General features: G+C 39.9%; 2 protein-coding genes across 9 annotated transcripts in view; one reads left to right on the top strand and one right to left on the bottom strand.

The window, feature by feature from the left end:
• Positions 1–21,403, bottom strand: part of CMSS1 (cms1 ribosomal small subunit homolog) — a 414,416-nt gene that overhangs the window by 52,454 nt on the left and 340,559 nt on the right. For 2 of the 8 annotated variants that reach the window (XM_072615384.1, XM_072615377.1), the window contains exon 2: positions 10,041–10,095. The exons of the other annotated variants lie outside the window; for them this stretch is intronic. The gene's annotated coding sequence lies outside the window, so the exon portion shown is untranslated. The remainder of the gene's footprint in view (positions 1–10,040; positions 10,096–21,403) is intronic. 8 annotated transcript variants of the gene reach the window in all.
• Positions 14,395–21,403, top strand: part of LOC140507271 (filamin A-interacting protein 1-like) — a 216,600-nt gene continuing 209,591 nt past the window's right edge. Inside the window, exon 1 of the mRNA XM_072615385.1 lies at positions 14,395–14,916. The gene's annotated coding sequence lies outside the window, so the exon portion shown is untranslated. The remainder of the gene's footprint in view (positions 14,917–21,403) is intronic.

Below are 21,403 nucleotides of genomic sequence, written 5' to 3'. Positions count from 1 at the left end.
TAAACTCTTGTCTACTTGCCTCGGATCTCTTTACTCTGAGATCATCAACATTTACATATTTCTTCAAGGTTTACATAGCTAATGTATATAAAAAAAGTTTTCCAGGCATTATCTCATTTGAACCTCATAACAAGCTATGAGGAAGGTACTAGAGTTATTCTTACATATTATACCATTTATAGGTAAGGAAACAGACTTAGAGAATTTAGAGATTTGCTTTCGGTCACATGTGGAACCAGGCAGAGGTGGGATCTGAACCCTTGTCATCTCCTAGCACCAAAGCAAGCAATCTTTCCCCTACACCGTGCTGCCTTATTAAAACCACAGCTGTCAAAATAATCTTTCTTACACACAGGTCTAGCCGTGTCACAGAGTTGGTTAAAAAAACCTTCAACAACTTCCTACTGCCTAGAGTATAAAATACGAGGTCTTCAGCTTGGCTTTTAAGGCCTTCCATAATCTAGCTCCAACTCAGCCTTGTTTCACATTACTTTGAAACCCTTTGTGGGCCAAATGAGGCTGATATCTGTTCCTCTGCTAAGGTCTGTATTAGCATTGCCAGGACCCCCTTTCTTGGAACCCACACTCCCTACTCATGGAGGTCTGTTGTAATATACCTTCCTTTGAGCTCGAGGATTAAATATTCCCTAAGTGAACCCTCCCTCATGCTTCATTCAGCTGAAAGTGATCTTCCCTCCTCAGACAGTCTTAGAGGCCCTTCCTTTGCTTCCACGATATTTTACTTTATATCATATTCGTTTCTGCACGTCATTCTTGTACCTTTCAGAGCTTAGCAAAGGTGACTGGCACACTGCTGTGGTTCAGTCATGTCCAACCCTTCATGACTCCATGAACCATATCACACTCATAATGGCCATGGAGTTTTCTTGGCAAAGATGCTAGAGTACTTCTCCACCGCCTTCTCTGGACTGGCAGAGCATAGGTGTTTAATAACAGCCTGCTGAATGAAGGAAGCAATGATGTCTTCAAAAGGAAATGATTTCCTATTTTTGTGGAGTTCTTCTCAAATATTATTACAATTGGTGTGAACGTCTGTGTGGAGCCAGTCATTTAGCACACAACTCAAACATCACACTGAGATGTCTCGGTACCCATTTTCTCCCAGATAGAGACACAGATTCAGATTCTGAAATTCACTGTTTGAAGGACTGGGATGTTAGAACCATCAATATGGGGCTCTCCAGCTAGATGGATAAAACAGGGTACATTTTATAGGAGCTGAGAAACAGCTCTTTCTCCATTCCATCCTTAAAAGGGGGAACAAGCCATAAGACTCAGGGGTGTATATTAAGACTATGTAAAAAGTTTATTTACTTAAAGAAATGTGACATGTAGGTAGTTAAGTGTTCAGTTCGTGAAAGATAATGGCCTGGTGTGTGAAAATAAGAGGGTGAGAAGGACGTATACATAGCAATTTCAGCAAGTTTCCATTTGTGATTAATGAAAAAAAGGAAACAGCAATAAATAGAGAATGAAAAAAATGAAGGGGGAGGAGAAACCCAAACTCCAAATTGAAGGTGAAAAGAATTACATGAAAGCTTTGGGGAAGAGGCTACAAAGAAATAACTTCCATTACCTCCCAGCATTTCTTTAGTAAAACCAAGACACTATTAAATAAAGACAAGGCTAGTCGGCAGAGGAAGAAATGAAAACATGGAAAATTCAGTTAAATATAACAATCTGTGAGGATTGAATTTCTCTAAATAGGATGGAGAAGATCCCTATAGCACCTGGTAAAGATATTACTGACTCTAGGGAGAACCTCTTGCTTTTAGGGAATGCTTAGAAACAGGTAATAGACAAAGACAGAGACTTTACTTTCCCCCAGACTGTTCCATGGTGGGACTTAACTAGATATATTATTTTTAACATAATTAAACATTTGCTGAACTCCATTTAGGTGGTTATTACTCATTCTGCAGGATTCTATGCATTTTCCCTAGTGGTGGCTACCACGCTCTGCCTTTAAAAAATGTTCCAATGTTTGTAAAAAGACGAATGTTATTATAAAAATGATTTATTCCTTGTCTTGGTCTACTTTCATATTCTTTGTTTTTCTAAAAAGGAGAAGAAACAGTAATAAAACACCACCTCTAAAAGTTATATAAAGCATGTATATGTGTATATATATTAAAACAGAAGAATTATGCATATTTAAAGGTCTTTTTCCTATGTGTAAAGAAACAGAAGTGACCCTGCAAGTGATAAACACATGCCTATCGTCCATAAAGAGTAGTTCAAATGAGATAATTCATGTTAAGTACTTTTCCCACCTTTAGGTGTTATATAAATTTTACCTCTCGTTCTTACTGCTCAACCAAGTGAAGAAATGGTGAAAATGAACCAAATCTGAATTGTGGCATGAAACATATGGCTGCTGATGGGAGTTACAGAGTTCTGTTTGTCCTGAGCTCTCTGGGATGCAGCTTTTAGCTTACTGTTCAGTTGTGTCTGACTTCATGTGACTCCATGGACATTTCTGTATATGGAGTTTTCTTGGCAAAGATACTGGTGTAGTTTGCCATTTCCCTCTCCAGTATGTCCCCATTTTACAGATGAGGAACTAAGGATTAAGTTACTCGCCCAGGGTCACAAAACTAGTACATGTCTGAGGCTGTATTTGAACTTAGATCTTTCCTGCTCCAAGTATCTCCAAACAGGAGACTGGAAATTATAGATTCCCAAATCTTCCTCAGCAGACTTCTTAATTAGTTGTGGCTCTGATGGGGAAAGGGATGGAGGCTCAGCAGAATCCAAAACCTTCTGCTCTATTATAACCTTGGTTTGATATCACTTTTTGTTAAAAATGAAATGCATATTGCTACTCTGAACTTCTGCAGGGACTTTTCATTGTAGAAACAAAAGCGGGTGAGAACCAATATTCTCAAATACTTCCTTGAGATTCATAAAAAATGGTATGTAATATTTCTTCTACACTTAAAAGAGAGGGAAGCTCCTACAGAGATAGCATACCTCTACTGAGAGAGTTCACCTGAATTTAATCATTTCATAAACAAAATTTTCCATGGCAAACATTAACACAACTCTTTTTGTCGTTCAGTTGCATCTAACTCTTTGTGATCTCATTTAGGGATCTCTTGGCAAAGATACTCGAATAGTTGGCCATTTCCTTCTTCAGCTCATTTTACAGATGAGGAAACTGAGGCAAACAGGTGTAAGTGACTTGCGCTGGGTTGCATAGCTACTAAGTGTCTGAGGCCAGATTTGAATTTAGGAGGATGAGTCTTCCTCACTCCAACCGCAATTTTCTATCCATTGCACCGCCAACCTGCCCAACACAATTCTATATATTTTGCCAAATATGTTTAAGAAATCTCAGAAAATAAAATGTCCTCTGCCACATATTTTGCCTTACACAAGACCTGTGTTGAAGAGTTACCTTTATTGACTTTACTGATTTTTTAAACCTATGCATTTTGTTTTGCACAGATACTTGGAGACGTTCCCCTTTCCCCCACCCGCCAGGATATTCACTGATAGTATAGGTCACTTTCCACTTTTGTAGTTTATCAACTCTATAGCAAGGGAGGATGTGTGCTTTAGCTAATATTATGGTGCCAACACTGTCCACTCTATTTAACCTGGGTTATGCTGTTACTGGCCGACTATATCCCAACTTCAATCTTCCCTGTAATCTTTACTTTAATTTATAGGCAGAAAAAGAGATGACCAAATATGTATATTTATTCCTGTAAATTTTGTGGAAGTCAGGATGGCCCCTTCACTCACAGTAAGAGTCTAGAAGAGTCACCTACATTAGTAATTAGTGACACTATTAATGGAAAAAAATAGTCTGATTTATAATGACAGATGAAGGGACACTTGGAACTGAGCAGTTGTCTTTAAAAAATTTATTTATTTTCAGTTTTCAACATTCACTTCCACAAAATATTGAATTTCAAATTTTCTTCCCATCTCTCTCCTCTCTCCACCGCAGGACAGTGTGTATTCTAATTACCCTTTCCTCCAATCTGCCCTTCCATCACACACCCCCACCCCCAATACCCTTCCCTTCTATTTTCCTGTAGGGCAAGATAGATTTCTATACTCCATTGCCTATATATCTTATTTCCTAGTGGCACGTAAAAACAATTTTTAACATTCATTTTTAAAGTTTCATATTCTCTCCCTTCCCCTTTCCCCATCCACCCTCATAGAGAAGGCAAGTAATTCAACAAAGGTTATACACATGTAGTCATGCAAAACACTTCCATAACAGTCATGTTGTGAAAGACTAACTATGTTTCCCTTTATTCATTTATTCCATTCTCTCCTTTGACCTGCCCTCTACCAAAATGTTTGCTTCCAATTACTCTTTCCCCCAATCTGCCATCACTTCTATTATCACCCCTCTCTTATTCCCTTCCCCCCAATTTCCTGTAGGGTAAGACAAACTTTCATACCCAATTGAGTATGTATGTTAATCCCTCCTGAAGCCAAATCCAATGAAAGGAAGGCTCACTTATTTCCTTTCATCTTCCCCTTCTTCCCCTCCATTGTTAAAGTTCTTTCTTGCCTCTTTTACGTGAGATGATTTACTATATTCTACTCCTCCCTTTCTCTTTCTCCCAGCACATTGCTCTCAACCTTTTCTTTTTTAGATATCATCCCTTTATATTCAGCTCACACAGTGAACGATCTCTCTCTCTTCATATATATACATACACACATGTATTTATACCTTCCAACTATCCTAATGTATAGATCTGAGAAAAGTCTCATGAGTTACAACTATCATCTTTTCATGTAGGAATGTAAACAGTTCAACTTTAATAAATTCTTTATGGTTTCTATTTCCTGTTTACCTTTTCATGCTTCTCTTGATTCTTGTATTTGAAAGTCAAATTTTCTATTCAGCTCTAGTCTTTTCAACAAGAATGTTTGGAAGCCCTCTATTTCACTGAAGTTTTGTTTTTTCCCCTAAGGTATTATACTCAGTTTTTCTTGAGTAGGTGATCCTTGATTTTAATCCTAATTCCTTTGACCTCTGGAATATAATATTCCAAGCCCTTTGATCCCTTAGTATAGAAGCTGCTAAATCTTGTGTTATACTGATTGTGTTTCCACAATAATGGAATTGTTTCTTTCTGGTTGCTTATAATATTTTCTCCTTGACCTGGGAACTCTTCAATTTGGCTATAATACTCCTAGGAGTTTTTGTTTTGGGATCTCTTTCAGGAGGTCATCGGAGAATTCTTTCCATTTCTATTTTACCCTCTGGTTCTAGAATATCAGGGCAGTTTTCCTTGATAATTTCTTGCAAGATGATATCTAGGCCCTTATTTTTTGACCATGTCTTTCAGGTAGTCCAATAATTTTTAAATTCTCTCTCCTTGATCCATTTTTCAGGTCAGTTGTTTGTCTGATGAGATATTTCACATTGTCTTCTATGTTTTCATTCTTTTGATTTTATGATTTCTCATAAAATCATTAGTTGCCCTTGGCTCTACTCTAATTTTTAAGAATTGTTTTCTTCAGTGAGCTTTTGGACCTCTTTTTCCTTTTGGTCCATTCTGCTTTTTAAGGCATTTTCCTCCTCATTGGATTTTTGGACCTCTTTTGCCATTTGGGTTAGTTTAATTTTAAAGCTGTTATTTTTTTTCAGCATTTTTTTTTTTGGTTTTCTTAAGCAAGTTATTAACTCATTTTTCATGATTTTCTTGCATCATTTCTCTTCCCAATTTTTCCTCTACTTCTCTTACTTGATTTTCAAAATCCTTTTTGAGCTCTTCCATGACCTAAGACCAATTAATTTTTTCTTGGAGGCTTTCGATGCAGGAGCTTTGGCTTTATTGTCTCCTTCTGGTTGTATATTTTAATCTTTCTTGTCACCAATGACATAAGAAAATACCTCTTCACCAAGAAAGTAAGAGACTATAGTCTGTTTCTTTTTCCCCAATTTGTTCATTTTCCCAGCCAATTACTTGACTTTTGAACTTTTTGTTATGTGGAAAGCTCCAGAGGCAGCCTCCGCTTCAACAATGGCTACTGCCACCCTGGCAGCCAGATGAGAGACCTGTTCCACTGCCATTCTAAGCTGTCTTTGGCATCTGTGGGTTGAGAAGTCTAGAAACAGCAGCAGCTGCTAGCGATTCAGTCCCCTAAGGCATGTTCCAGCTCTATCCACACCAGTGCAGCCCATGCTGAACTGTGTTCTGCTTCCAGCCTGGTGAGACAGACCTTTGCTGTCAACTTTCCAGATTGCCTTGGGCTGGAAATTTACTTCAGTCTATCATTTTGTGGCTTCTGCTGCTCTAGAATTTGTTCAGAGCCATTTTTATAGGTGTTGTGAGGGGTTTGTGGGGAGAGCCCTAGCAGGTCCCTGCTTCTGCTCCTGGAACTCAGCAGTCTTCTCAGTTTATGTATAGTACGGCGATATCACATGAGACTGAGTCAATGAGGTGGCAGATTAGCTTCTGGTTGCATGTCAGCACAACTTCAGTCTATTAGTTACCTGACCCATTTTAGCATTTACTTCATAAAAAAGGGGCAACCAGACAATGACTTAGGAGAGAGACCTTGCAAGTCTGCTTAAATCTTAACTCCTCTCCATCTGTACTCTTCAATATCCAGGGACACTGGCCTCCTTGTTGTTCCTTGGACAAGACACTCCATTCCCATCTCTGGGCATTTTCACTGGCTGTCCTTGGTCACCAGTCACCGAAACTTTCTCCCTTTTCCTTTCTACCTCCTGGCTTCAAGTCCCAGTTAAAACTCCACCTCCTTATTAAAATGTGTCTTTAATATTTTCCTTTTTTTTCCCCAATTACATGGGAAAACAATTAAAAACAATTTTTAATATTCATTTTTTAAAAACTGAGGTCCAAATCCTCTCCCTCCCTCCTTTCCTTCCCCTCTCTCTGAGATAACGCAAGCAATTTTATATAGGTTATACTTGTGCTGTCATGCAAAGCATATTTCCATATTTGCCATGATGAAATCTCACCTGCTAAATGAAACTTTTCCTGATATCCACCTTAATTCGAGTGCCTTCCCTCTGTTGATTACATTCAGTTTATCCTTGCATATCACTTGTTTGTACATAGCTCCGTGCATGTTGTCTCCTCCACTAGACTGGGAGCTCCGTGAGAACAGCTACTTTTTTCCTGGCCTTTCTTTGTGCTTAGCGAACAGTAGGCACTTAATAATTGTTTAGTGACTGACTGAAGAATATACCTATAGATAGAGTATGGCTGTTCCTTTTCAGGAGTGTATATTTCAGGCACCTGGCTGAAAAGACTGTTTTCTGAGTAAAGTCTAAGTCACAGAGAATATCACTGTGTGATCTGGGTGGAGAGAGAGGGGTAGTGCCCACACTGATGAAATCTTGGATGTGAAGTATTCAAGTTTAATCTAAGAGGATAAAGGGGGAAGCCAAGAACTCATTAAACCTAAGTTCTCACTAAAGCACTGAGGTTGGACAATAATATTCCAACTCATTCTTGCTAGGGTAACACCATGAAACATCACTGCTGTGTTTTAATATTTGGGGAGCCCCCACCACATGCCATGTACCATCTATGTGCATTTACATTCTAAGACAATAGGTGGAACAAAAATGACACAAAAGAAGGGCAGGGACTGGACCTGTAATTACAAGTATTGGGAATGCTTGGGGAAAGGAACTCTATCCATGCAGGCTGATACCTTCTCAGAAACTTGGGAATCTTAGAGATTCGTCCTAGAGCACAGCTAAGTTAAATGACCTGCTCCAAGTTCCAGAGCCAGTAGGTAGAAGAGGCAGAATTTGAACACAACTCTTTAAATTTATAAGGCCAGCTCTCCATCCATTATGCTATGCGGATTCAACACCCATTTGTTCTTTCTGAAGATAAATGTTCAGATTTGTTAAAAATTTTAAGTGTTATAGCCATTGAAAGTTCGCAAAACTACTTTATTCTCAACTGCTCCATGAGTTAAGTCCACATTTTTGGCATTTAAGGACATAATTTATCCCAACTTCACTCACTACTCCCTATAATTTTCCCTTAGGATCAGAGAATACTTAAAGAGAAGCAACATTTCTAATATCTGAAGAGCAGTCATTAACCACTATCCCCTTTTTCTCCAACCCCAGATACCTGTGAAAAGTAGATGAAAGGGAATGGTAATTGCCAAAGATTTCTAAGCTATGGACCCACCTTAGATAATTTAACCCTTCTGGACCTCAGCTTCCTTATCTACACAATTAGGTCCCTTCTAACTCTCACTTTGTATAATTCTAACGTTTCAGAGCGTTGACAGAGTTGGATTCAGAATTATCCTAAATAATCATCATTTATCACTAAATCAGGGTGAATATGCAGAACCCACTAGCTTAGGGGTTACCATGCTACCAGTTCTAGATAATAACTCAGGGAAGAAACTACTGATAGAGAGGGTGTGGCTGAAAAAAAAAGGCCTAAGAATCTATTATAGAAGCTGTTTTATGTATATAATCAGTTCATGTACTATCATCCTACCTCTAACACCTGGTATTAGAAGGCAAAGTGGTAGACTACCGCCATTCCCCTCCACTTTTCCTCCCTTCCAACAGAGTCGTAGAAATTATTGGTGTTGGTGGGAGAGGGGAGAACCATCTATGTATACTCACTGAGTCCCACTCTGGAGAGTCCTGGTCTTCCCACCTAGGGTGAGGGTAGTGAAGGGAACAAGATAGCCTCCTGAAGTTTGGGGGATGATCAGATCAGAGACGCCTTACCCATACTACACCTTCCAGCCCAACTCCACATGGAAGACTGGAAGAAGGAAGGCAGATGACTCTAACTGTAGTCAGTGACGAGGTGGGCAAGACCCAGAGAGCATGAATTCTTACCAGCCTCTTGACCATGTCACTGACATCAGAGTCAAAGGTAAATGGGGAGGGGACCCTCAAACTCAGCAGTCTGACTCCCAATTTTCAAGTTATTATTAGACCTGAAATTTCTCCTTGCAGAGATTTTATTTTGGAAAAATGCCAAAACACACTTTTAGCCATATTTAAGTAACTGGAACATGAAAAAAATAAACCCTTATATTTTTAAAAGCCATATAAACCATAACCAGATGCTCTCAAATAGCCCCTTCCGTGTACATAGCACCTTCCATCCAGTCTGGGATTCATTTTATTCACTCTTAGACTGTAGCCACATTAGCGAGAAAATAGTAATTATGTAGGAACCATGGCAATGCCACATAACACCTCTAGACGGGAAATAAACAGGAACAGTGTATCCGATTCTCCTTCCCAGTAGGTTTGCATAACCTTGGCCATTATAATACCTAAGATTTCTGGAAAAAGCCAAATGGGAAGCTGGCATGAAGTCAACAAACCTGCAAACTGAAAATTACATCAGGGCTATAAAAAGCATGAGGGTCACGGGTGATCAAGTAGACCAGGATAGAGGCTGCATAGCTCACCTGAAAGATCACACTTCTTTGAAATTCTGGTCCAATTAATATTGGGCAGGGGCACTGGCTTGGGGGAAAAGTGGGAGAAATAATTCATGAAATGACGCCCAAGTTGCTTGTAAACACAGTCCTGTGGAAATGCTAAGTGAAGGAATAAAAAGTTAGCGTGACACGTTTCCCCCACTACCACTGGTTCCTGTAAGGCCTTGGATTGCTGTCAGAGTCTTCTCATTTATTCATTTTACCAGGACCACCCTGCCTTCACTTTAGAGGACTAAGAGAGTGGAGCCCTGCTGTACGTCTACAATTGGAAGTTTCAAAGTGGCTGCTTTTGAGCATCCGGTTTGGCACAAAATGCTTTTCTGAAGTGGAAATGCAAGTTGTCTTTTGTTTTATGATGTCAAGGTATTTGGGATTAAAAGCAAGAGTGCTAAACACTTAAAACACACTGTCACATATATAGCATGATGTTTAGCTTTAGACAAACACAAAAAGAAAATCATCAGACATCAGAAGACGGAAGAAGAAGGAGGAAACATGGTACACTCGAAAGAGAACTGGGTTTGAAGTTGGAGAATCTACGTCTGAATTCTGACTCCAGTACTTACCATCTGAGTGACTCTGGGCAAGTCACTTCATGTCTCTGGGCTTCTACTCCCTCATCTAGAAAATGAAGAAGTTGAAGAAGTTGACCCTTGGTACTGACATGAATAAATGCAATAAAGGTAAACTGAGGTGCAGACTTCAAGCATAATCAGTTTGTTAACAGTGACACATATAACTTAAAGGGGGTCAGCAGCCTCAGTGAAGCCAATGAAAAGGGGGGAGGAAATGCTCTTGACTGACATTCAAGAAAGAAGAGGATCTGGGTAGTATCAACTCCATGAAAAATCTGTGCCCCTACCTTGCTCTGACCAGTAGTTTCCAACAGCCCCCAAGAAGACCCCCACATACCCCAGAGGTTTCTAACCACCCTTCTTCCCCGACAGAGATAGTTCCAAGGACATTCGTTCAACCTTGTTCTTGTAATCCCTCAACACCTTCAACCCTCTCTTCCTGCAGTTCAGCTGTTCTGTGCATCTGGACCATACACCCTCCTGCTGTTTTCCAAAATTATGCCCTATGAGTATCCCCTTGTCCCCAGCATCTCTATCAGAATAAGGCAGTGTTGTCCTGAATTTCAATTCCTTGACTACGAATAAATGCCCCATTTTATTCACCGACCACCTAGTTAGTCTGAGTTTTTTCCAGGCTGACAATAGTTTTGGAACCTTACAGTTGGTTATACTAGGAAAAGTGGGTTAGCATTCAGGTGTGGCTAATCACACCCTTCTCTGACAATTGTGGAAAGTTAAGGGTTTCATGGCCTCATCTGCCTCTTATAATCTTGGCCAGGAGTTCAGAGCCACCAAGTAAGTTGTTCCCTTGGGCAAGATCAAGCCTCTCCTAACTGCACCAGGACAATCAAGGACAGATGACTTGTCTTTCGCAGGGATGGCACTAGGTTAAGCTTACTGGGGCTTAGACCACAAGCCGTCCTCAGGGTTAACTGCATGAAGGATAACATTTCCTTTCAAACACAATTTTAAACTATGTCAGAGGGAAACTGCAAGGTGAATTCAGGCATAGAAAAACTCAACTATAAAAATTAATACAGCATAAAATCAATTATATTGTAAAATCAATATAGTAGAAATCAGAGTTAATATTCCTCATTGCCTTTTCACAGCATTCTGGTTAATGTAGGGTGCAGAATCCATACGATCCCACCTGGCTCTAAATTTTGGATCTTATCTGTTAATACCCTGATTCCAAAGCCAATGGGAAACTAAGGGGGTGGGCGTATGGGGGGCACTAGCACCACAGAATTATTCCTTTCTTTTCTTCCTCTCCTCCCTAATTATCACTGCACTGTTGAAAAGTGGTATGGATCAAGAGCAAACATATTTGTGCAGTAAGACAAAACTGCTAAGGCTACTGGGAAATAACATGCCACCAGGAGGGCATTATGTAATGGTACCAGAATCGGACACTTTATGGATGTCTCACAGCTGAAGCAGCTGACCCTTGGTATTCTGGCTCACTCAGGGTACATGAAATGGATCCTGCAACCTGGATCAGAGGACGCATATATGCAACCCAAAGAAGCAGGAGTTCAGCTTCTCATACTACGCAACAGCAACAAATCATGAATATAGTTTAATTGATCAAAAAGTGAGAACAGCTGGAATACCTGTACCTGTAATTCTGAAATCCTGAGCTCAAGCTCATTACATAGGAAGCTCTCTTCAAGGTGCTTTTTGATTTTCTTTTTTGGGGGGGCAATGGGGTTAAGTGACTCGCCCAGGGTCAAACAGCTAGTAAGTGTCTGAGTTCCCATCTGAACCCAGGTCCTCCTGACTCCAAGGGCTGGTGCTGTAGCCACTGTGCCACCAGGCTGCCCCCATTCTATTTTTCGCAATGGCTCTCAATGTCATCATTTCTTACTTCTTCAGGGGTAATGCCCCAGTGCTCTGTCACTGCACTGATACCCTCATCAGGTAAGGTTACAGGAAGAGACATGAGATTATGTTCAAACTGGACAATCTTACCACTGATAAAATGTCTTGGTGAGGAACAGTGTGGTTCACTGGTCAGAGATCTGGCCTCAGTGAGGAGGACTGGCTGTGTGATTGTTCCTAGGCTAAACACATTTAACCTCCCAAGTAATTCTCAAAGACTAATTTTGCATAACAGTTTGTGATAAGGCAATGAAGACGTAGTTTCCTCACCTAGAATCCCTTACATCACTGAAATCACAGGATCCCCACCCCCACCCCCCAAAACCAGTCTGCTAAGGAAGCTTAAGGCTGGATAAAGAGACGTTTGTAAAGGCAGGTTAGTATCGACTTTGCTCGTTTCCTAGTACCACATGTACTGAGAGTTGTCAGAAAGGCTGTCATAAGGAATCACTACTTTTTCCTGTAGTGTGGTTTAGTGTGAAGAGCCCTCACTACTCCAGAAGTTAGAAGATCCGAGCTCCCGCTGACTTCCTAAATAACAGGGCGACCTCAGGCAATCTCTGAATCTACCACGGCCTCAGCTTCTTCATTTACTATCAAAAGAGCTCAGTGAGATGTCTCCCAACTCCAAGTCTCTGACTGTTCACTTCTCAAAGGAACCACAGCGGTACCTGGGCACTATCAGGCTGTCTGCTAGCGTGACCCACCTTTACAGTGCTTGTCACTTTGCTGCAAAATCCATTAAATATCCTTTAAAATAACTTTCAGGGTCAAAATTTTATTCTTTTTTAATGAAAAAGCATTTATTATTTACAAACTAAGCATTTCCAAAACACACTATAACAAAAAAGATGATGGCACAAGAAACTGCAAATCTACCATGTATACATTGCTATTCCCTCCATATATACATACACACGTACACACACACACACATACACACACACATTCTCCCCACTGTATCATTTTAAAATATGAACAGTTTTATGCCTTCTGAGCACCTGCCAAGTATTCTATGGTAATCATAGTTACTGAAAGTCTGGGGGAGGAAAACAGAGTATTGGGCTTCCTTAAACCATTTACATTCATGGTTGGAAAAGAGCTTTGGAATTGGGAATGACTGACTAGATGCATGAACCAGTAAGAGTATTATAGCTCTAGGACGGGTATTGTATTTTTGTTTCATGTCATGACTCAAGATGACCTCAGTTATTTGAATAGCATGGAGGTCCAAGTAAAACTGTCTAGCTTAACTAGAGCATTACTATGAACCCCATGGATCATGCGTTTTACTTACTCTAGCTCATAAAAATCAGAACACTGAAGAAACGACGGCAATCAGAGGCACGGGGCGGGGGTATGGGCGGATTAGGGGAGAATATCGTTGCCATTGCATCATTTTTGACGGGTTGTTCCAGACATATTTCAGGCTTTACAAATGAAATGAGAATGTGCTCACTGCTTAGAACTGAGGATCAGCAAATAATCTGCTTATGGGTAATGGACAGTCAGCTGTATTTTCATAAACATGCATTTACATTTCAGCAAGTATATCTTCCTAGCTAAGTTTTGAATGGAACACCCTTTCACAACTACCTCAAAGGTCCTGGTGGGAGTGAGAGACGCTGATTAGGACAGGCAAGTAAATGCAAAGAACTACAGGTTTAATCTCTGAGGTCACTGGATAATTCCCCAAGTCACTCATCTTTAACTTTATAAAGAAGAAAATGGAGATAAATAACTCGATCAAGGTTTACTGTTCAGTTTTCAGTTCTGTCTGATTCTGACCCTATTTGGGATTTTCTTGGCAGAGATATTGGAGAGGTATGCCATGTCCTTCTCCAGCTCATTTTACAGATGAGGAGAGTGAGGAAAAGAGGGTTAAGTGACTTGCCCAGGGTCACACAGTTAGTACCTGGGGCTGGATTTGGACTCAGGAAGATGGTGCTTTATCCACTGTGCCACCTAGATGCCCTGGTCAGGGTCAATGTTTTAAGTACCAGAGCCAGGATTTGAACTCAGATCTTCAGAATGGAATTCTAATTTTTTTCTAATTCACTTTTTTTCTAATCTACCATTTAAATTAAAATTTAGTATAATATTTAAAAAACAACAGAACACCACAATACTTTAGATAAGGCTGTTAAAAAAAGGCTTGTGCTCTGCTTAGTCCTATCATCTTGCTAGCAAAGCAAACAGAAGGTATAAAATCATTCACCATATACCATTCAAATTATTCACTAAAAAAGGTCATTTATAGTGCATCTGAGGTGGCCACAGGGCAGAAAACAGGATCGAGGTTCCTTCTAGGAGGCTTCTAACCTTGGTTAACATGCATCTGAAATGACCTTCTGGAGAGTGTCCTCCAAAGCTGCCTGCCAAGGAGGGTGGTATTGACAGATATGAATTTCAGCTGACACATTCATGTACACACATAAACACACACACGCAGCATGTACCTGTCATTACTTGTCTACTCGGGGCAGATGGCTAGTTGCTTCTGAGTCTCTTCGCACCACAGTCTAGTCTAATCAGCTCCTTTCTTCTCTAAAAACTGACAAGCTAAGGGGTCAGTGTTCTGAGAAGGTCCTCTGCCTTCAGAGTATGAAGAGTGCTGGACAGAGAGTGAGGGGGGTTATAGTTCGTGTCTGGTCCCAGGCCAGGTCAGGGTCCTCACCTCCTCTCCTTTGCACGGCTACTGTTTCAGGTCTCGGTCTGCACAGTGCCTTTGTTTTGGCAGGTGGCAGAATAAAAACCGAGAAAGGATCAAAAAAAAGAAAAAAGAAAAGAGAGAAACATCACAGTGGGTGGCAGGAAACCCCAGGATTCCTCTACCTGCAGAGACAACCTTACTGGGAGTTCTGAGAAAAAAAAGAGTGGTCAGTTTCTTTAGTGCATGATTAGAAACTGGACTGGAGTGATTAAGAAGAGACAGCTGCCAGGAAATACAGAAACCTCCAAGAGAAGGCATCCCAACAGCAAGGTAAGCTGCTTTATTCCATGCTTGTTGTCCTCACTGAGAAGCAGGCTGGGGTATTCTATTTCCCTGTAATCCAGGAGAAGGGAACTGCAAACGCTGCTGTCCAGGAAGGAGCTAGATTTATTTTTAACAGTCTCAAAATAGAGATGGCAGTTCTCAGGTACAACGTGTAAGTTATGATGAACCAGATTTAAAGGAATAATAGATACCTGAAAAAAAAAAATAGTAGAAATGCTATGCCTAAATGCATGACTTCTATGTTAAATGAAAAAATAGCGTGCTCAATGAAAAGCAAGCACATGCATACCTAGTTTTACAGCGCTTCACTTTACTGCATTTCGAAGATACAGCATTTTTTACAAAGCGAAGGTTTGGGGCAACCCCGCATGGAGCAAGTCTATTGGCACGATTTTTCCAATAGCATGTGCTCACATCACTTCTTTGTGTCTCTTTTGGTAATTCTTGCGGTATTTCAAACTTTTCCATCATGATTATATCTGCTATGGTGATCAGTGATCCTTGATGTTATAATGGCAAACTTAGTAAACATTGTGTGTCTTCTGACCTGTCATTCCCCCATCTCTCTCTCTCTCCTTGGGTATCCCTATTCCCCAAAACACAGCAATGTTGAAACCCAGCCAATTAATAATCCTACAATGGCCTCTAAGGGTTCAAGTGAAAGGAAAAGTTGATCGATGCAGCCAACTTCACAGCAAATTTCATTGTTTTATTTTAAGAAATTATCACAGCCACCCCAATCTTCAGCAACCAGCTCCCTAATCAGTCAGCTGCCATCCACACTGAGGCAAGACCCTCCGTCAGCAAAAAGATTACAACTCACGGAAGGCTTAGATGATGGTTAGCATGTCTCAGCAATAAACTATTTTTAAATTAAGTTTGTTTTTAGATGTAATACTATGCACACTTAATAAGATTATAGTATTCTGTAAACATAACTTTTATATGCATTGGGAAAAAAAATTCACGTGACTTACTTTATTGTGGTATTTGCTTTATTATGGTGGTCTGGAACCAAACCCACAATATCTCTGAGGTATGCCTGTGCTCAATTTAAGCCTTGTTTCAAGGACTCATGATCTCACTAAACTAGAGAGGGCTATTCACCCCTCTCCCCGCAACCTTAGTGGAAACACTTGATAAATTGAGCCTCTGAAAAAAAAAAGGCACCCCTTGGTGATGAGGTCTCTGGTAATGAGCATCTTTAAAACCTGGCACACCTCAGAGATACTGTGGGTTTGGTTCCAGAGCTAATGACACACAATCTGTTGTCAGCTTTTTACTCAAAGTCTCCTTATCTTGGTAAGATCTGCCAGAGCTTGTGCTCTGTGCAAAAACTCAGGGTCATTTCCAACCCACAATAAGTCGTCAGAGTCGGCATTAAGGCAAAAGAAAGGTTTAATTCAGAGGCCATGTAGTTATCTTCTTAAAAGTAGGAAAACATAACAAGTAAACTCTAGTTTAAGAAATAATGCTTTTTTCTCACTTGATATTATTAAAAAATAATTCAAAACCATGACCAAGGTTGATGAAGTTGGGCATATAGTATAGTATACAGAAGCTACAGTAGGTGGGAAATGCATGTAGTGGCTGTTATCACAAAAGTGGTGCCATATTTTAACAATATTACAGGCTATAGAAAGTTTAATTCAAGTCCTCATTACTTCTTGCCTTAATTATTAACAGTCCACCCTCCACATCACTGCCAAATGATGACACTAGAGATAGAATTGACCATGCTACTCAACAATCTTCAGTGGATCTCTATTTCCTTGAAGATAAAATACAAAATCCTTGGCCTGGCTTAAGCTCTCCACAATATGGCTCACACCTATCTTTCTGATCTTATTTCATATTATTTTCTTTTACACACATCCTATTTCAGGTCAACAGGCCTACCAGTTGTTTCCCATCTACACACCTCTCTATTTTTGCATAAGCTACAGGCTATGTCTGAAATGTATTCCCTACTCACCTCTCCCTCTACTCCTTAGGAGCTCTATGTTTCTTCCAAACTTCCCCTATGAGGTCTTTCCTGATCCCCCTGAGGTGTTAGTGCTTTCCAACTCTTAAATGAATGTGCTAATATTACCTTGTACTTTCTATTTATTTGTCTACATACATATCATATCATTCCAGTGAAATGTAAACTCCTTGAGGGTAGGGACCAGTCCATTTTTGTTTTTTATACACCCTCGGCAATTGACACAGTACTTTGCACATAGTGGGGCTTAATAAGGGTCTGCTGAATTACACTGAATTATCTGATGTTCAGATGAAAAGTCCTGCAAACAAGGATTTATTAAGTATCTACTACATATCAGTTCTGAGAAGGGGCAGTCATCAAACATACTTAATCTGGGTGGTAGAACTTACCAAATGTTGTCTTAATTGTCTTTCATTACTCTCTCTCTCTGATCAAAGTCTACAGTATGAAATCCAGAGGTACGCAATACAGTACTTGATGAACGTTGCTAAACGATGATACCACTGAATTGTGGAATGACATATTAAAAAGAAATGCCCTTGTGCACGGGTGGAGCTCTACAAACTCAGGGGTCAAGTAGGTGCCACGTATACTCAAAGGGAGTCCTCAATGGCCAGTATCTGAGGATCCAGTTGAGAAACACACATCTATAGACTGAGTTCTCTGCTAAGGGAGAAGACAACACATTCAAAGTTGCCCTTCAGCAAATGCTGGATGGCCAGTGTGGGGACAGTTGGCCTAGCTGGACTCTAATGTCCCTTCCAAATTTGAAATCCTGTGATTGTTTCTTTCCCTTCTTCTGCTCGTAATAAATAACCAATATTAAAATGCCTTATTCTTTAATTTAAAGAACTAGAGCTCCATGTGACTCTCATGCAAGTCCTATGATTATTTTGTCCTCCACACCTCCTCTCAGCCCCTCTCTTCCTCTTTCTCCTCATTTATTAAAGCAACTAGACCCTGTGCTAGACCTTGGGAAGATAAAGATAACAAAGAAACAGTTCTTGCCTGTAGGAGGCTTCCATTCTATTGGGGGAAACACTACACACACACATGCAAATGTACTTCATAATATGTTCAAAGTAAATATAAGGTCATTTTAGGGGGAAATATCAGCATTTTGAGGGAACTGAAAAAACCTCATGTAGGAAGTAGCAAATGAACTAGGCTTTGAAGGAAACTAGGGATTCTAAATGGAATTTTTTTTCTGGAAGGGAAGTAAAAAACTGGGAAAACATCTTCCTGTCTGAAATGCTACTATTTAGTTCCTATGACCCACGGCCAAAGTTCAAGGAACAAAATAAGTACTAAGGAAGGAGAGACATTCTAGTACAAATATCGAGAGGCTAACATTTCCATTTAAGGCAACAGGAGGCCTTCTCTAGAAGACTGAACGTGACAGGAAGTCCCCAAGGAAGAGACGAGATGAAAAAGTACAATTGCTTTCATAGTTTGGAGCTCAAACCTGTGCTTTCAGGTTCAAATTTGACAGGAGTTAAAGAAATCTCTTAATGATCTGTCTAAAACCATCCCAAGCACTGGGATACACAAAAGAGGTCAAATACCTTAAAAAGCAGCAGTGACTGCTTCACCACCTTCTTGAGGAGATTCTTCTAACAATAACATCTGTGAACAGTAGCAGCTTCAAAGCTCCAACTAGAGAATTAGGAAAACTTTAGAGATCATGGAGCAGTGGTCGTACCTAATGATGCATGAGTTCTGTAATTGGGGTGAGTTTGTTCCTTCTGTACCTTGCCCATCTTTTCTCTTGAAAAGCCCCTCCTCTGAGCATTTCTATGAAGACCAAGAATACAGGCTCATTTCTTTTGAAAGTAGGAGTGAAATATGATGTACTGACTGGGGTGCTCTTCATGGCAAAGAGGTCCTCAAGGGAAAAAGTTTGATACATGCTATTTTAGGACGAAATGTAGTAGTTAAATCCATGCAGGGAGGACTCTGTAATTCTTCAACAGACATGAATTGCCACTCGAAAGTTTGACGGTGGAACCAGGACCCTTGAGGCCAATTTCACTAGCCTGAGTTTCTTCTGACCTTTATGTGCCATCCTAGTGTTACAGTGATTTAAAAGATTTTTTTTTGAAATGTAAAGAATAAAAGTATCATGCTTATAATTTTAGTGGTTTTAGGAAAAAGGTTTTTTTTTTAACTTTTGCTTAGGAATAGTCTAGAATTTATGTACTTTATTAAAGAACTCAAAATTTTAGGTTGATGAAAATGATCAGTATAAGACTAAGATATGTCCCAGTGTGTTCAGACCACTGGATCATATAATACAGTAGTCTCTAGCAGGGGTAGCAAAAGATGATTGTGGGCAAGGAGGTCCTTGTATATCATTCTTTGTGTCTGATTCTTTGAGAACCCATTTGGGGTTTTCTTGACAAAGATACTGTAGTAGATTGCCATTTCCTTCTCCAGATCATTTTATAGATAAGGAAGCTGAGGCAAAAAGGGTCAGATGACTTGCCTAGGGTCATACATCTACTAAGTGTCTGAGGTCAGATTTGAACTCAAGAAGAGTTTTCCTGACTCCAAATCCATCACTCTATCTGTCGTGCTACCTAGCTGCCTGTTATAACTAATACTATAGCTTGAAGTGGAAAGAATTTTGCCATGTGGAAAAATGATCAGGGTAATTAATAAATATCAGGTTAGACCTAGAGCTAAAAAAAGTAATATTGGTTAAATGGGTCTCACCAGTGTAGTAATGAGGATATCCATTGAGTTTCTGGTATTTTGTTGGTATATTGAAAGGGGATTAATACAGACCAGTACGCCTCGCTGTAACACTTGGTTACTGGTGAAGTCTAATTCCCTAATGATGAAGCAGACAAAGATTTCTGTACTTTTATCACACATTCTTCCCAGCAATGTTACTTGCTACTTATTTTTACTGAAGTTGTACACCATGTTTATTTCCCTTTGGGAAACCAAGGAATGCAAGGATGATGGCAGCAAGTGATGTTCTGACGAATCTAAGATGATTAACCAACTGGTTACCCAAAAAATATGTGGGTAAAACAAGGATTATTCCATCTCTGCACTATTTTTTGATACTACCAGAAATGCTAACTATAATGAGACAGAAGAAAGAAATAAAAAATACTAAAAAAAAATGCAAAAAGGAGTTAAAACTACCACTTTTCTTTGCGGATGAAAAAGCAAAACAACTAAGATGATTAGCAGCTTCATTCAAGTTGCAGCACAAAAAAATTAAATCATGAAAATTATTGACATTTATATACAGTACTTACAAAATCAAAGGGGAAAAGACTGAAGGAGAAATTTCATTAAAATAAATTCAACATGTATAAAATACATGGCAATTAACCTGATGTGACATACCCAGGCCACATATAAGCATTTGTTACAGAAATACTTCTATAATAAAAGGTTGGGCCAACCTGATACAATAAAAATGATAATCCTACTCATTTTTCCGACCATTTCAGAAACACTTATGAAGCGCCTAAAGGAGTCTACCTTTCATTGGGGGTGTAGTGGGGGAGGGGAAGAACAACATGCACACAGATAATTAAGAATGAAATATAAACAAAGTAAAAGCACATTGGTAGGAAGAAGGTATTAACAAGAATGAGAAAAGGTCTTAAGAAGGAGCTGATCCATGAGCTAAGCCCTGAAGCAAAAGAGACATTCTAGAGCTGGAAGCGAATAGGGAACCCATTCCAAGCACGGCAGGGATAGCCTGGGCAAAGGTCACACAGGAGGTAGAGTTCTCATACAGAACAATATGTAGGCCATACAGGGTGGGAAGGGGAGAAATAAGAAATTAGCTTGACTGGGAGGGTGGATTCGGTCTGGGAAGGATTTTACATGGCAGGCAGACAGAGGAATCTCTGTTTTACCCAGAACCACTGGAGGGTTTTGAGGAGGGCAGTGAATCTGTGAGACTTGTTGTGCCTTAGGAATGTCAATATGGCGGCTCTGTGGAGGATGAATTAGAGAGATTGAAAACTGGAGGTAGAGAGACCAACTAGGAAGATACTGGAAGAATTGAGCTTCTAGGTGCTAAGGTCTGAATAAGAGTGGCAGTCATGGCAGCAGAGAGAGGGGCATAGGTATGAGAGATACTGTGGAGACCAAACCGAAATGAAGAGATGGGGATCAGTCAGTCCAGTCATTAAGTATTTATTAAGCACCTACTATGTGCCAGGAACACCACAGAACGGATACTTTCCAACTGTGGTGCTGAGGAAGACTTTGGGGAGTCCCTTGGACAGCAAGAAGATCCAATTAATCAATATTTAAAGAAATTAATTCAGACTATTCATAGGAAGGTCAAATACTGACACCTAAGTACTTTGGTCACATACTAGGAAGACAGGACTCATTGAAAAAAGATCCTGATGCTGGGAAAAACTGAAAATAAAAGGAGAAGGGAATGGCAGAGGAGAAGATGGAGAGATAGTGTTATGGAAACAATAAACATGAACTTGGACAGGCTTT

Source organism: Notamacropus eugenii, chromosome 5 (assembly GCF_028372415.1).
Source record: "Notamacropus eugenii isolate mMacEug1 chromosome 5, mMacEug1.pri_v2, whole genome shotgun sequence".
NCBI classification, from domain to species: Eukaryota; Metazoa; Chordata; class Mammalia; order Diprotodontia; family Macropodidae; genus Notamacropus; species Notamacropus eugenii.
This window is presented reverse-complemented; position numbering and strand designations above follow the sequence as displayed.